General features: G+C 42.1%; 1 protein-coding gene across 4 annotated transcripts in view; it reads right to left on the bottom strand.

Annotated features, from left to right (window-relative positions):
• The window catches only part of HS3ST5 (heparan sulfate-glucosamine 3-sulfotransferase 5), a 261651-nt gene extending 255049 nt beyond the window's left edge, over positions 1-6602 (bottom strand). For 2 of the 4 annotated variants that reach the window (XM_054023061.1, XM_054023063.1), the window contains exon 1: positions 6406-6602. The gene's annotated coding sequence lies outside the window, so the exon portion shown is untranslated. Of the gene's footprint in view, positions 1-6277; positions 6341-6405 lie in introns of those variants that run through there. The other 2 variants (XM_054023062.1, XM_054023064.1) reach the window with 2 other exon arrangements.
• Between the last annotated feature and the right edge of the window lie 9364 nt (positions 6603-15966).

Here is a 15966-nt window from a genome sequence, read left to right as displayed (position 1 = left end):
TGCTGTACAAGGCTATTGCCATTAAGACAAGCCCACTGTAGTTGTCAGAGATGTCACTTTTTAAGGTATCATCATAGTAGCGAAGCTAGTTAGTGGGAGGCATTGTGGATGTACACTAAATCCAGCTTGTGCAGAAAGCTTATATATCTACTGAGCAAGTTTAAGCACCTGCTTTGGAGGACAAACTCCTATTCTTCAACTCATGTCACAGTTAATTCTATGCAGGATTAAACCAATATTGGCATTGCCTTTATGACTTTTAAAAGCAAGAGTATATACCCTTTGTTTATACATTGAGTCAAAGACCATAAAGACTTCTAACCAATCATTTTGGTATTTAGTTTTCTTTTTAAAATAATGACAGGTTTCAGAGTAACAGCCGTGTTAGTCTGTGTCCGCAAAAAGAACAGGAGTACTTGTGGCACCTTAGAGACTAACAAATTTATTAGAGCATAAGCTTTCGTGGACTACAGCCCACTTCTCCACTCTGTATGCATCCGAAGAAGTGGGCTGTAGTCCACGAAAGCTTATGCTCTAGTAAATTTGTTAGTCTCTAAGGTGCCACAAGTACTCCTGTTTTTTAAATAAGTTTGCCTAAGTGTAATATTCAATTATCCATTGGTAGTCTCCAAAAGTCTCTACTATAATGCAGGCTAACAGTTTTATTTATGATAGTCCTTTGGAGACTCTAACAAATGCACACAATCAAGATTATTCAAGACATAATAATACAAGATACTGTATTAGTACAGCAACTTGAATAGATAAACTTGATATCATGCAGAAAAAAAATGGATTGGACACTACTGTTATATACCACACCATGACAGACATGTTATCTTAATCCCTCTGAATAGAAAGTCAGATCTTCTCAAGAAGCATCCCATTGCTAGCAACAAGATGCATCATGACCACAGGTACCAGTGAGCTAACATTATCCGTTTTTGCAATGTGAAGCATAGTGTGTCACCCCAAATATCTTAAAGGGTCTCTGGGTTATTAAATAGTTTAAGTGTGGCACCTTTCCTTAATTTACCTATTCAATAATAGCTGGATCTTATAAGCTTTAAACAAGATTGTTTTGTATTATGTTAAATTGGTGTCTGTTAGTATTACTAAAGTTCATCTTGTGTTACTTTAATTATAAAGTCTGTTCTTTCATACTTCATCTTTGAAAATTCACTTAGGTTTTAGCATAAGATGTCTCAGCTCTACAGAATCATTATATAGTTTTATGTAATTAAAATGCATTTGAACATTTAAAAAAAAGATTCATAACTAAAAAAAAAAGGTAGATTTTTGTTTAAGGTGCTTCCCCCCTCTACCCCCCCCCCAAAAGTTAATAAAATGTATCAAGCAGTCATTACATAGTATAGCCCAACCACTGTTGATATTTGTGGCCCTGCTTCAAGAAAATGTCCCTATCCAGCAAAGCTCTTAAGAACATGCCTAAGTCCCAGTGACTTCAATGGAACTTAAGTACATGCTTAAAAATATGTATGGGCTTAGTGTTTTCCTGAATGTGAGTCTTTCTGCTATAACCATTTTATTTGATTTTAAAATAAGCACTATTTTGCATAGTTACAAACCCTTGATTCAGGGCCAAATCCTGCAGTCTTTACTGAGGCAAAACTCCCAATGCCTGAGAAAGAAAGCTAGGATTTGGTACTAGCACAGTATTTACACAGACCAAAATGACTTCATTAGTCATCCATTGCCAGCTACTTTGTTAGGTAAACAGTATGGATGAGTAACAAAATTCCAAGTAAACATTATCTGGGTTGCAATATTGCAGGGGCAGTTTATTTGGTTAAAAAACTGTTGTTGTTTTTTTAAATACGCAAGAGTGTTTCTATTAATCTTGAATTTTGTGAAAGCTTGTCTTTACATAATTTACATTTTGGACCAAAGTTGATATAACAGTATTTCCCTTGATGTATGTTTTCATGTTATTTAGACACTAGACTCTATTATGTGGTAAACTCATGCATTTCTAAGAGAGATTGTTCTCTCTAAAAAAACAACAGGGAATCCGGTGTCACCTTAAAGACTAACAGATTTATTTGGGCATAAGCTTTCATGAGTAAAAAAACCACTTCTTCGGATGCATCTGAAGAAGTGGACTCATGAAAGCTTATGCCCAAATAAATTTGTTAGTCTTTAAGGTGACACCAGACTCCTTGTTGTTTTTGTGGATACAAACTAATGCGGCTACCCAGATTGTTGTCTCTAGAGAGTCATGATTAAAACAAAGGAAAACAAAATTCATGAATTAAACCAGGAATAAACACTAAGCCAGTACACACAAGCCACTAAAACGTTAAGTTACATATGACAGTCCTTCCTTGTTCTGTTGCACTGAATTTAGATAATGTAATTCTCCAGCCATGCTATGCATAATTTTATATACCATCTGTTTTACATGTCATATTCCATATGTAGAATGCATAACCTGAATACAATATTTTGATGGATTTGAGCTACTATGGATGTTTTTGTTCTTAAATTGATGGGTTATGAGTTAAGAACTATATTCTTCTATTTCTAAGAATTTGCTCTACAGATTAAGATATGACACCATACAATTGATTTTAAAATATAAACACGACAAGAAGTCAGAAAAAAGTCAAGGGTCTGTTTGCTGGAATCCTGGTAAGAACAGTCTAATTATGAGCCCAGTAATCTGTCAGTATCATTCGTATGATAAACACACTGGAAGATTACAAGACTTTATAAATACGTTTCAAATTAACATACTTTATAGTACATTTTCAGAAGCCTAAATGAAAAATTTAGACAAGAATAATATCTGGATCAAGCAACTCTTTTTCCTCAGCAGATCATACTGACAAGAAGGTTAAAAATGATTAAAGGAGGTTCAAATGTAGATTCTTCATTTGTTAATTTCCTTTCCCACTCCCTACAATCTCTGATCTAGGAACCCCTATCCCCCCATCCCTGCTCCCCAAATCACACACACTTCATTTATAGATAAACTAAAATGCCAACAATGAGTATACACTTTCTAATTTCAGAATACACAAATGTTTCACAAAAAGAAGAACAGGAGTACTTGTGGCACCTTAGAGACTAACAAATTTATTAGAGCATAAGCTTTCGTGGACTACAGCCCACTTCTATTTCTTAATGTATATGTGAGAAGTCATTGGGACAAAATCTAAAAAGGTGTACAACACAGCATAGCTGATGGCTTACAGGGCTTATGCTAAGATTTGTGCAAATAAATGTCCTTGTTTTCAGAGTTGCGGAATATCCACAACTCCAGATGAAATCAACAGAAACTGCAGTTGCTTGGCAGCTTTGGGGGAAAAAATCAGGCCAAAGTTTTTAATATGGAAAAATATTCATTATCTAAATGAAAAGTAAAATAGTAAAAATAGCTTATTATGATGCCTATCAGTAACTATTAGATAAGACAAGAAAAACCTCAACAAAATTCTGTCTAACTGAGCCCCAAATTTATAGTACCTGATTTAAAACAATTTAAATTCAGGATGTTTCAGTAAAGTTAGGGGTAGAAACTGCAGTGTGACATTTAAGTCTGACCCTCCTCCCCATAATATGAAGGTTGCAAGAGAAAGGAGAAAAAGTGATAAAAAGAAAAGCATTTATCTTCTTTAAAGCCTTGTTTTCCCCCCACTCTCAGCTCTAATAGGAACATCTGTCCATAAATAAATATTATGGACACATTCAATTTAACAGCAATTCTGCTGGAAGCATAGAAAAAAACTGACAGCTAGGTCCAGTACCTTGAATTGTATGTACAGCACATATTGACGTGACTTTTTTATTATTATTATTCTTTGCTATGAAGCATCCTATTTCTAACAATTAAATATCTGTAAGCATATTGGATTACTGGCATGACCCTGATAGTAGTACTTAGATATTTGTATAAGGATATTAAGTGTTTTGGAGTTTTTTTAACGTTTTGTAGAAAAGTTAGTAAGGTCACTATTTACAGAGCTTGCGCAAATTATTCTTTTGGATGAGAATTGACAAATATATCTATAAAGTACAAATAACATTCTATCCTTTTAGAGTAGGTGGAGAGGATTAAAAAGTGGTCAGAATATGCAAATGAGAGGTTTTTTCCTTAAAGGTTTATTAAAGATTTGGGGTCCCATTACTATATTGAACTGCTTCTAACCCTGATACTCCATGATGCAGACAACATTCTATGAACTAAAACTTCCATCTACTATTTTTTGCATAAAATATGCTTTGTAATCTATATGATGTTCATTTTAATTATTAAGATGCATTTTTCTTTGTTTCAGAGTAGCAGCCGTGTTAGTCTGTATCCGCAAAAAGAACAGGAGTACTTGTGGCACCTTAGAGACTAACAAATTTATTAGAGCATAAGCTTTCGTGAACTACAGCCCACTTCTTCGGATGCATACTCCTGTTCATTTTTCTTTGTGTGTATGTTGTGCAGGAGTTCTTAAAATGGAAGAAGAAATAAAAAATATACAACATGTACTATGTTTTCCCAAGGGGAAGGGGGAACTGTTCATGAATTGAATATTATGCAACACCTTTCCTTATGGATATTACATTTCTCTTGTTAATCTCCTGTTCCCACTGCTTACTCTTAGGGTCTGATCCATAGGCTATTGAAGTCAATGGGAGCCTTTGCACTGAGCTCAGTGGGCTTTGGATCAGGCCCCCCTCTCTGGTTAACAACTTTATAGTAGGGGAAGGGCAGGGGAAAGTAGAGCACTAGAAAAAAAAACCCACACCATTCTGACCCCCTGGATATTTTGAGGAAGTCTGTGTATAAAGTGACTCGGTCTTTCTTTTGTTAGCAAACATTTGAAGAGAAGACAATCATTTAGATTTTTCTTCGCTCAGTCCAAATGGAAATCTACAAGATAATTCTGACACAATGCAGCTAAAAATCTCTTTGGTAACAGCTATTCTTATCTTCTTAGAATGAACTTCTTTCACTAATCTCTGCTACTGTACCTCTTTCAGCCTGCTCTCTCTTATCCTTTTCCTTTGACCAGAATTCAATATGACCCCTACCCTTCTTTCACTGAAGTCAATGGGAGTTTTGCCATTGACTTCAATGGGAGCAGGATCAGACCCAGCATTTCAAATAAACGGAGACAAGATATGCTCGTCATAGTGTGCCTCTAAAACCAGGAAAAATGTTGAAATCGTGTAGCAAAAATTCATTTAAAACTCTCCAGCAATCACCAGCTTTATCTGTTTCCCACTGCTTTGCCTGATTTGTGGGAAAGAACAAACAGCCCCCTTGCTCTAGAGAGTCTGACATCTGACAGCCGGAGGTACCAGCCATCTGAGAGGAGTCACCAGGCACAAATCTCTAGTTCAATGCAGCCATGCACTAATTTTATATCAACCATTTTGCAAATATTAAACCTCCCCTACGGGAACAATATTTTTGCAGCCAGAACCCTCTATGAAGCACATGATGAAAAGAGATGGGCTGGCAGGAAGAAGGGATAGTAGTTGATCAACTCCATAGGCGGCTTCCTTGAGTAAGAGCTGAATTGCCCGTGGTGGGAGTGGGGAAGACCCAAGCTGGGATTCAGGCGACAGGAGGCGCGATGCCACCTACCCCATTAGCGGAGCTTCTCCCACCGCAGGTTACAGCGGCTGGCGGGAGAACAGACCCTCTCACTCCCCTTCTACACCCCTGAATCGCATCATCACTAAATAGGGGCCACTTTAACAGTAACGTATAAACGACGAGCCTCTGACAGCCAGATATGGGCTAATTTCTAGCAACAACTCCACCGTGCCCTCAGCAATACAGAACCCCGTGCCCAGCTCCAGCCTTACCCCAGCAAGGCACAGAACCAACCCTTCAGCAATGCACGGAACCAACCCCACCCCCAACTGTACCCTGATGCATAAGACCATCCCCACAACTGTACCAGAGCAAGGCACAGAGTCTTCAGCAACTCAGTCCCCCTACACCTGTACCAGAGCAATGCACAGAACCAACCCCCCCAAAAAAACTGCACCCGGGCAACTCCCACAATGCCCCCACTGTACCCAGAACAAGCAGGGAAGCCCCTCAGCAACGAACAGAGTAGCCCCCACACTGCACTCACTGTGGTGTGGCAGGTAGCACGCTCACAGAAACCCCAAAGTGTCCCCAAAGAAATGCACAATCCTCACAGCAGGAGCCCCAGCAATGCACAGAAAAACCCTCCTACTGTACCCGGAGCGATATCAGAGAGATCCAGCCCGGCAGCTGAAAAGTCCTTCTCTAAAGCTTCACCTTAGCATCACATCAGCCGCTTCCTCTCCCCCTCCGCCTCGCCGCGCGTGCGGTAAGACCGGGCACTGCTATCGCTAGCCCAGCAGATGATGGCACGGGCAGACTTCCTGATCGTCACCACCACTTACCGGGCATCCTGAAAAGCAGGAGGGGTGAGGCGGGGGCAGCGGGTCGGGTTTCGCCGTTCAGCAGCCAGGGCGGCTCAGCCCCGCGCAGGAGACCCTAGAGTGAGTGGATCTGCTGCGTGTGGGAGAGAGACTCACACGCACTGCTGGAGACGGGGAGAAGTCGCGGAGTTCAGGACGCGTTTTCTGCACATCCCAGAGAGGCTGGGGCCAGGTGCAGCAGGGCGCGCTCCCGCGGCGCGGGCACAGCAGCAGCAGCAGCCCCAGTCCCTGCACTGCCAGTCCCCTGTGCCCGGGAGCGGCAGCAGCAGATGCACCCCCGCCCCCTCCAGTGTCTCACACACAAACTCTCTCGCGCTCCCCAGCTGCGAGCTAGGAGTCGCTTCCCACAGAAGAGCCCCACTCCCCTGCCTTCCCCCTGCTGCTGCGGGAGGCCGGACTAGCAGAGGAGGTCCAGCCTCGGTGGCTGTGAGGGAGAGACACGGCGCCGCTCCCGCTCCCGGAGCGCCCCCCTCCCTCCTGCCAGTGCGGAGCGCCCCGCAGCTGCTGCCGCCTGGGGATGTGCCCAGCTGCGCGCGAGAGTCTCTTTGCCGGGAGCACGGAGAAGCCCCCCGCCCCGCCCCGAGGTCGCAGCCGCCCGGGCTGGGAAGCGCAGCGCAGGTGTCCCCTGCGCAGATACACAGCCTAAGAGCAGCAGGGTCCCTCTGAGCACCGGGCCGCCACCGCGGGGCCCCGGCCTGGCTCAGCCACGCACTGGGCATCATGTGGAAGGTGCAAGGATGCCCTAGGGGACCCGAGCGGGGAGGGGAGCGCGGCTCAGCAGGCGGGGAAGGAGCGGCCGGGGCGCTGCTGCTTGCTTCTCTGAACTGTTGCCGGATATTTCCACTGCAGAGTAAGGAAGCAGCAGCAGCATCGCCGAGACAGCTTTGCAATACCTGATTTGATGCCTGCACCGTCCCCCCACCCCCAGCTCACCTTCTTCCCAAACGGAATGATCGGCTCGGGAGTTAGGTGCCATGATTTACTTACTGACACATTAAAAACCCCAGCCACCCCCGTTCTCAGGAGAGGAAAAAATAGCCACCGTCAAGTTGTTTCCTTGTTGATTTGCATTTTAAGCTCGACTGCTGCTGCCTGTCCTATTGTGGAGTCTCACTAGTGTTCCCCAGCGGATATACCAGGCTGGAGAGAGGCAGCTATACCTGGTCTAACTGGAGTTTTCGCCAGAAGACCTGCTCTAAAGGTGTCCCACCCTTGAGATTGGGAAGGGGTTGGGCTTTTGAATGCAAGTTTCAGATTGAATTGCTGAGCTTTTTTTGTTTTGTTTTGTTTTTTTTTTTTAAATACTACAACATTTAGGAGCTTCAACTATTGTCTCTGAGGGAAGGTGAAGGGAACTAGGGTAAACTGGATACTTGCAAATGAAAAGTTAGAAAGTGGTCTCATGAAGAATAGTTCCAGGTATGAACTGGTTCATACATATGTGAGCAGGCTGGTGGCCAATCACTTCACTGAGGAAAGAATTGGGCCCAAAGTAACTCAAGTAGCAGAAAATACCAACTGAGGGCCTGATTCTTCCTGGTCCTTTACTTGTATAGTTATTTGCACCAGTAGAAAGTGGTTGTAAAAATGCTACCAGTCTGCTACAATGCATATATATTTGCCATTCATAGTGACATGAGTCCCAGAGTATGAAGAATGATAAATGAAAAACAGCAAGAGCCTGCTACCATTCAGATTTATAACAATTTATATCCACTTTACACAAGTGTAAGACTACACAAGGTGCTGGGCACAAGAGAATCAGGAGCCTGCTATTTTTTCATTCCTCACCCATCCAACTATAGGACTCAAATGTTCACCATGAATGACTGAAAAAGCTGCAGGATTTCTGGGAAAAATTGTATAAAAATCCGATTTCTATTTACCAACAACTCCTTCAATGCTAAAAGTTAAACAAAATTATGTTGTTAAATGTACTGAGCAGGAAGAAATGTGGCTGTTTGCCAAATCTATGATCCATTAACCTCTTTAGCTCATTGTTGGCAGGCAACAATAGCACACAATCAAATTCTTATATTTTAAAGACAAGTCTTTTTTTTTTTCCCTTCACTAAAATCCACGCATAACAGATTAAGAGAAGCCTTTAACAATACCAGCAATAAGGAAGGAATACAGTGCATTTTTCTGAACAAATGATGTTAGTAGTTTACACTGTTTCCCAGGGATAAAAAAAATATTGCTTGTCCGATATGATAATATATTCAGCAAAGGTGAATGATAGTGTATGAAAAATTCATACTTTACATCAAACCTTTTAGCTAATTTAATATTCAGCGCTAAAACTTATATTTATGTTATCAGTTTTATTTGTAGTTCTGTTTATACAGAGATATGAAATGAAGCCCAATGTGGTAGAAAACGTTTTGCTAATTAAAATATGCAAATAGAACATGTATCTATTTTTCCCTCACTACCTTTCTTTTTATTCCATATCTATTATATTGCACACACAGAGAATGTTATTCATATACTTCAAAGATTTCTCCCCGCCCCCCCCGAATAAGTAAGAATAATCAGTACTAGAAGTACAGCACTCAACACAACAGTAACAAATTGGTGTCTGGACTTAAGGAAAAAATCATTGATAGGGATACTATGTCTCCATCCAAACATGGCTGTCATGGATTGAAGTGTCCATCTTAGAAGGTCTGTATTCTAATGGGCAAATTCCATCGCTCTCATTGGAGACATCTGGAATCTTTTCTGAACATTTGATCAAATCCTAAGAGAGGGGCTTTTCCCAGGTGTAGCCATGTACTGCCAAACCCCTCCCACTGCTCAGTGGGTGCTACAGATGTGTGAATAATTTTCCTCCCTTACAGGCCCCTTGGGATTGCATTTAAGTAAAACAGGAGAAAAAAATATGAGGAAGAACACTGGGGAGTGTTACCAGATTTGCCCATTATTTTGGGGTACATGGATTTATTAGGGTTACTCTTCTGGGGAGGGGGAATGTCTGTAATTATATCAATGTACTGCTTGTGTCACTTGTGTTTTCATATGGAGCTCTACTTCTCCCTTCTGCAAGTTCCCTCCCAATGGAGCTATCCTGCAGGACCTAGGTTCCCCAGGGCTGGGTTCCTCCAGCCCCAGAATCAGATGAACACACACAAACCCACACACATACCGTGTCTGAGTGAACAGGGTCAATCAGCACTTCCCAGCTGCCACACTCATATGCCATGGGCACCACACTGGAATACAGTACAACTGAGCAGGCTGGGTCGAGCAGCACTTCCAAGGTGCCACCCTTATATTCCCCTAGACTCAGCAGGCTGGGTCAAGCAGCACCCTCCTATGCCACAGATTGAGCATGTCCCTATCCCCACTTTCACGTTACAATTGTTCTGGTAGTAACCCACTTGATGAGCAAACTCCACAGGATTTTTGGGCACTACAGGGATCTTTTGCTTAGGTAAGATGAGTGTTGCTGCAGAGCAAATGGGGAAGCCAAAACACAAGAGAAAGGGAGGGAGGGAAGCAACCAGCTTAACCATAAAAACGTTATTTATCGCCAGGTAACCACATAAGGAGAGACAAACAAAAAAGTTACAATATTAAATCTAGCTTAAATTTGATTACAAAAGTCAGGTTTAGAAAACTATACCTGATCACACAAGTCAGGGTTAGAAAGCTATACCTAGAGTAGAAAAAAAAATGAGAGAGAGTTGGGTTCTCACAACTCTGAGAAGCTTGAGCCGGTCAGGGTTCCCAGGTGGTGGTGGTAGCTGAGGGTCCAGAATGCTGGAGACAGGCAGAGCCCTGTGCACAGTCAGGAGAAGATGAAGTCCCAATGGAACTGATGCAGATTTTGGATCCAGGCATCAGAACACTTACTTGAGTATGGGTAGGGATTTTTGTAGGAAAACAACAATGGTTCAAGGGAGGACACTAGATTTGTTTATGGGCAAACTGATGGCTCAAGAGAGTATACCAAAGTTGTTTTGTTCAGGCTAGACAATAGGAACTGATCATTCCTGGCTATGGGCGGTGTTCCTTCGAGATAGCTCACAATGCAATTAGGCAGCTTCAGTATTTTGGATACCAATAAAAGATTTTACTAGAATTGGTCTGATAACTACTAAGTTGGGTGTGTGCAGGCATGGGTTCATTAACATCTTGAGCAGAGATCCCACATCATGCAGTGCTTCTCTGGTCCCATAGTTCAGTGTGGTTCTTGCCTTGGAATCCCTGTTCTCCATTCCGTATGTTAATAGAGATGTCTCCTTGTCCCATCTTTGATGCAAATGAGGCTAGGGGAGTTGCCTTAATCCTGTCATCCTTGTCCAGAGGGGTTTAAGTGTGTCTCTCCCTGGCTTTTCATTGCTTTTTGTAAGTCTTTCTTCTGATTGGCTTTGGTTCAAGCAGAGGCTGGGGGAGAGGGGGTGTCCTTCGTGAGTCAGACAGGCTGGATACTTCACCCTGATTCCCCAAGAACACAGAGCAGACAGGTAACAGGAGGCACGACAATGATGACATCCATCAAAATCTCTGGGACATCTGTCTGCAAAAGTATTTTCTAGTTTTGGAAAATTCTTAGGGACCTGTCTTCACCCTTCGACCTGCTATTCCCTAACTCACCTTTCCGAGAGGATTAATGCAACTTTAAAACTGCAATTAACTTGGTGGCCTTTGCCCAGAGGGAGAGATGGACCAAAGTCCATGGATGCCCAGTGATCTGATTTGCATAAGTTTCTTGTGTCAGAGCACAGTTCTAGAGGTCCAGGTACTATATTGAATGTCCTCAGGATCGCTCAAACTAGTGAAAAGCTGTAACAAAAACAGGAATAAGGCTGCTTCTTATCCCTATGTAACATCGGTCCAGGATTTGGCCTTCAATTTGAAAGACAATTCTAAATACGAATGGGAGTTTTACTGATACATTATATTGCAATTAGAGACAGGAAAGGAAAGAACCCAGGAATGCTACAGAGTAGAAATAGTGCACACATCAGCAAGAATGACTATGATTGTTTTGACTCTACTGACAGGAAGACAAAGAAAACCACAAAGATTCTACAAAGATTAAGATGGTCACATGGCTCAGGCACTGTTATTGTTTATTATTTGTACTAGAGTAGCACCTTGAGTCCAGAGCCTATTTGTGCTAGACATTGCATAAAAGAGATGATGGTGCTTGCCTGGGAGATTTTATAGTCCATTTACACACTGGATTGGGATTCAGGAGAACTGAATTCAGGTATGAATCTCTACTGGTCAAACCAGGACATGTCCACCCAACCTTCATAGCTAGTCTCTCTCCCCCCCCCCATCTGTTTTCTCTTTTTGAATTTAAGGTCTAGGCATATGGGGACTATCTTTTACTATGTGTTAGTACAACAGCCAGCACAATGGGGCCCCAGTCTCAGTTGTGGCCTCCAGTTGCAAATGTAACACAATAAATAAATATTCTACATTACTGTAGTGTACAGATCAAGGTCCAGGGAGAGCATTAGTTGGTTAAAGGTGGGACATTTGGTTGAAGGGTAGACAGCTGGAATGGGACAATAGGTGCAAATCATCATTGTGAGAAAGTTACCTTGTTATCTATTGATCTTTCTGGAGAAAAAACAGCCATTAGTAATAAAGTAAGGAAGAGCTTGTAGTTTATAGAAATACATCACCATTTTCAAATGGACACCAGCAAATTTCACTTGGCTGCTTTCTTTATCATAAGACCTTCAATAAGTCATAAGTATTTCTGCACTTGAAGAGGCTTCAAGTTAGCTGACTTTCCTCCTGTACTCTGGTATCCTTGTTTACTGGTGGAAGTGTAACCCACACACCTCTCGGGTGTGGTGTTCTGTCCCATCTAGTGGCACCGAGACCACTTGGAGAGAGTTAAATGAGTCTGCTCTACAGCCTTAGCTAACAGACAGTTAGCATTTAGCTCATGCTATAGAGCAGGGGTCGGCAACCTTTCAGAAGTGGTGTGCTGAGTCTTCATTTATTCACTCTGATTTAAGGTTTTGCGTGCCAGTAATACATTTGAACGTTTTAAGAAGATCTCTTTCTATAAGTCTATAATATATAACTAAACTATTGTTGTGTGTAAAGTAAATAAGGTTTTTAAAATGTTTAAGAAGCTTCATTTAAAATTAAATTAAAATGCAGAGCTCCCCGGACTGATGGCCAGGACCTGGGCAGTGTGAGTGCCACTGAAAATCAGCTCATGTGCTGCCTTTGGCATGTGTGCCATAGGTTGCCTACCCCTACTATAGAGGCTCATGCACTAAGCTCCAGAGGTCCCCGGTTCAATCCTGCCCACTGATGACCAGGGTCTGTCAGCGTTACAAAAGCACATTTGTTCTGTATGGCATCACATTGTTACTTGGTAATGCAAGATTGTGATGTCACTGGCTATTCAGATTCTTTATCTGCCATCTGGTAAAACAAAAAACAAACAAAAAACAGCTGGTATTTGGTAGCCTTGGATTGTTTTAAGAAAATAAAATGTGGAATTTTAAGTTTTCCTCTGAATATCTTCATATTGGAACATCCCATTTTATAAAGATTTGTATTGGTTACTCATTTTTAACTATTTCACCTAAAAATCTTGCACCCCACATACAAATACTACATGCCTAGTATTTGTTTGTTTAAAGGAACTATATTTAAAACCACGTATTTTGATAATGTCTGCAACAAAGCTATCTTGGCTTATGAAACATTGGCTCTTTCAAGCTAAGCAGGGTTGAGCTATATTTGATAGGAGAGTCAGAAAATGGTGCTGGTGACTAAGCAGTTACTACTGTTGCCTCTGAAACAGTAAGGAACAAATGCCCCACCATGGTGAGAAGGCAGGCACACTGTAACCTGAATAATGGCATCTGGGGTGAAATTGAGTTCCCAGAACCACAAATTGACTTAGGCATTGACACACTGAATATTGTAACACCTAACTTTTTAGGCACCTAGAAAATCACAGACACAACATGATCTACAAAGCCTGAGTTAGGCACCTAAGCTTCCTATACAAAGCATGGAAAGAAATGGATACCTAAGAATGTAATCCACAAAAGCCAGCATGCAACATGGCTCCCCATCTGAGCTAGTCAATGGGAGCTGCTGACAAAAGGGGTGTGGCCTATGCCCCATCCCTTTCATAGAGTTAGGCACTTAAGTGCCAGCTACAGAGAGGAGCCTAGCTCTGCTTAGCACTGCACAACTAGAAAGCCTCTCCTGGAACTAGTGCTAAGATGCCTAAATCAGTTTTTGGCTCACACCACACAGCATAGCCAAAGGAGACATGGTGCCATACATGTAACTTTTAGCTCAGGAGTTAGAGAACTCACCTACAATGTGGGAGACCCAGGTTCAATTCCCACCTGCACTTCTCGCCACCTCCAAAGTATGCACTGACAAACCCAGTTTCTTTCAAGAAGAAATATTTTCTTTATAAAAAACACGTAAACACACACACAAAAAGTCTTAATTCAGTCCTTACTTTCAGGCTCTAGCTCTATCCCTCTCAGGAACCTCTAGCAAGCTTCCAGTTCTGCTCCTTCTATGGGGCAGCAGCCTCAGGGCCATCTCAAGAACCTTTCCCCCTTGTGACCCACTGCATAAGTTAGCTCTACTGCCATGGGGCTTTCCCTCCCCAGCACACAATCAATTCCTTCTCTAGCTGCCCACTCACAGCCCTTTCTAGGCCCAGGTGTAGCCCAGTCCTATTTAATTGGCTGGATTGGACTCACCTGCTGTGGTCCAGGGGTGATGGGTTTGTGTATCCACAGGGACCAGCTACTCTGTGACAGGCCCTTTGCTTGTGGAGGAGCAAGGATTTAAATAGACATCTCTCTCTCTTGGGAGAGTGTGTTAACCATGGCACTATGGAATTTTCTTATATAGCATTCCTTCAGTCTCTCCTGTTGAAGCTGTTCCACTATGGATAAATAATTAAATAGCAATTGTAGGAGGGAAATTGGACCCTGGGTCTCCCAATTTCCCAATGGGTGCCCTAACCACAAGGGTACAGAATCATTCTCACTCACACACTCTTTCTTTCTGGCCCAATGACTTTAAGTATTTAATCCAAAGTGGAATCACTTCAGTAGGAGAGATTGAGGGACTCCCCCATCTACAACATGGCTCAGTTGTTGGTGCATGCTCTTGAGAGGTGGGAGACCCCTGTTCAAATTCCCATCAGGCAGAGAGGGAATTGAACCTGGGTTTGCAACCCAGTGAATGCTCTAATCAGTGGTTTTAAAAGCTATAAGGTGGGCCTCACCTCCTACGCATGCTGGATTTTGAATGTGAGCTTGTTGACAACCTTTGAGCATGCCAGCTGGATTGGGCCCTGGAGGCAAGATAGGCAGGCAAATGCCTATCTTTCCCCTGTTTGTGGATTGCGCTGGATGTGGTTGTGGATTGTGTCTGGATGCCTAGAGCGAGGCAACAGAACACAAGTCCATAGGCAAAACACAAGGAGCTTTTACTCTGAGGGCTGGTCTACACTGGGGGGGGGGGGGGGAAATCAATCTAAGATACGCAACTTCAGCTACGCGAATAGCTGAAGTTGCAATATATTGCAATATATCGGGATCGATATATTGCATCTTAACGAGACGCGATATATTGATCCCGGATAAATCGATTGCTACCCGCCGATACGGCGGGTAGTGAAGACGTACCCCGAGAGTTAGGCACCTACAGGGTTTGGCAGGAGTTCTGCGGATCCTAAAGCTGGGACTTAGGCACCTAAACCCCAGACTTAGGTGCCTATGTACCTTTGAAAATCTGGGTGTATCTGAACTATGATCTTTAAAGATTCAAGACACTTTTTGCACAAGTAGAAGTGATAGCTCCTCTGTACTGGCAAAAAGGCCTGTGTGGGTAATTACATTGCCTACTTTAAAGACTTCCTGAATTTTCAGTTTGACATTGTATTTTTCTTAACAGTTTTGGTGACTGCTGTGCAGTACTGCTGTGTTCTGTTAAACACCTGCTCCATCACAGAGGTGGGTTTTTATACATCAATATTACAATTGTGAAATTCTGTTTAATCCAAAACATCTCCATGCACCCAGCCCTGATATTAGTCTATAGCATACAATAGAATCTATCTCTATTTACAAAAGTTTTGGGTGTCCCTAAAGAACTTCACAAAAATCAGTATTTATTTCTATTTGTTTAGCAAGGTGCTTTATGATCCTAAAGGATTCTTTAAGCTATTATATAAAATTATAAAATTAGCTATAATTCATAATTAACCTAGCTAATATACTTCTGTTTGGTTAGAACTTGCCGTCATAACTGGCTAACAACATGCTTCAGTGAAACTGGTAAATAATATATTTTTGAGCTGTCTGTATATTATCGACTTTTCTGGCTTCTCCCTTATTTTTTGTTTGGGTACTAGAAAAAAAATCAATTCAAATCCTAGACATACTATAAAGCAAAAAGGGTAATCTTACATTCATACATTTTACAGCATGTATTTCTTTATCCTTTTGAGACTGTGCTTTCCAAGTTCATCTACAACACCTGGGAGTTCTGAAA

This window comes from Malaclemys terrapin, chromosome 3, assembly GCF_027887155.1.
Source record: "Malaclemys terrapin pileata isolate rMalTer1 chromosome 3, rMalTer1.hap1, whole genome shotgun sequence".
Taxonomy (NCBI): Eukaryota; Metazoa; Chordata; order Testudines; family Emydidae; genus Malaclemys; species Malaclemys terrapin.
Note: the sequence above shows the minus strand (reverse complement) of the source record. Positions and strands in the feature narration are given on the sequence as shown.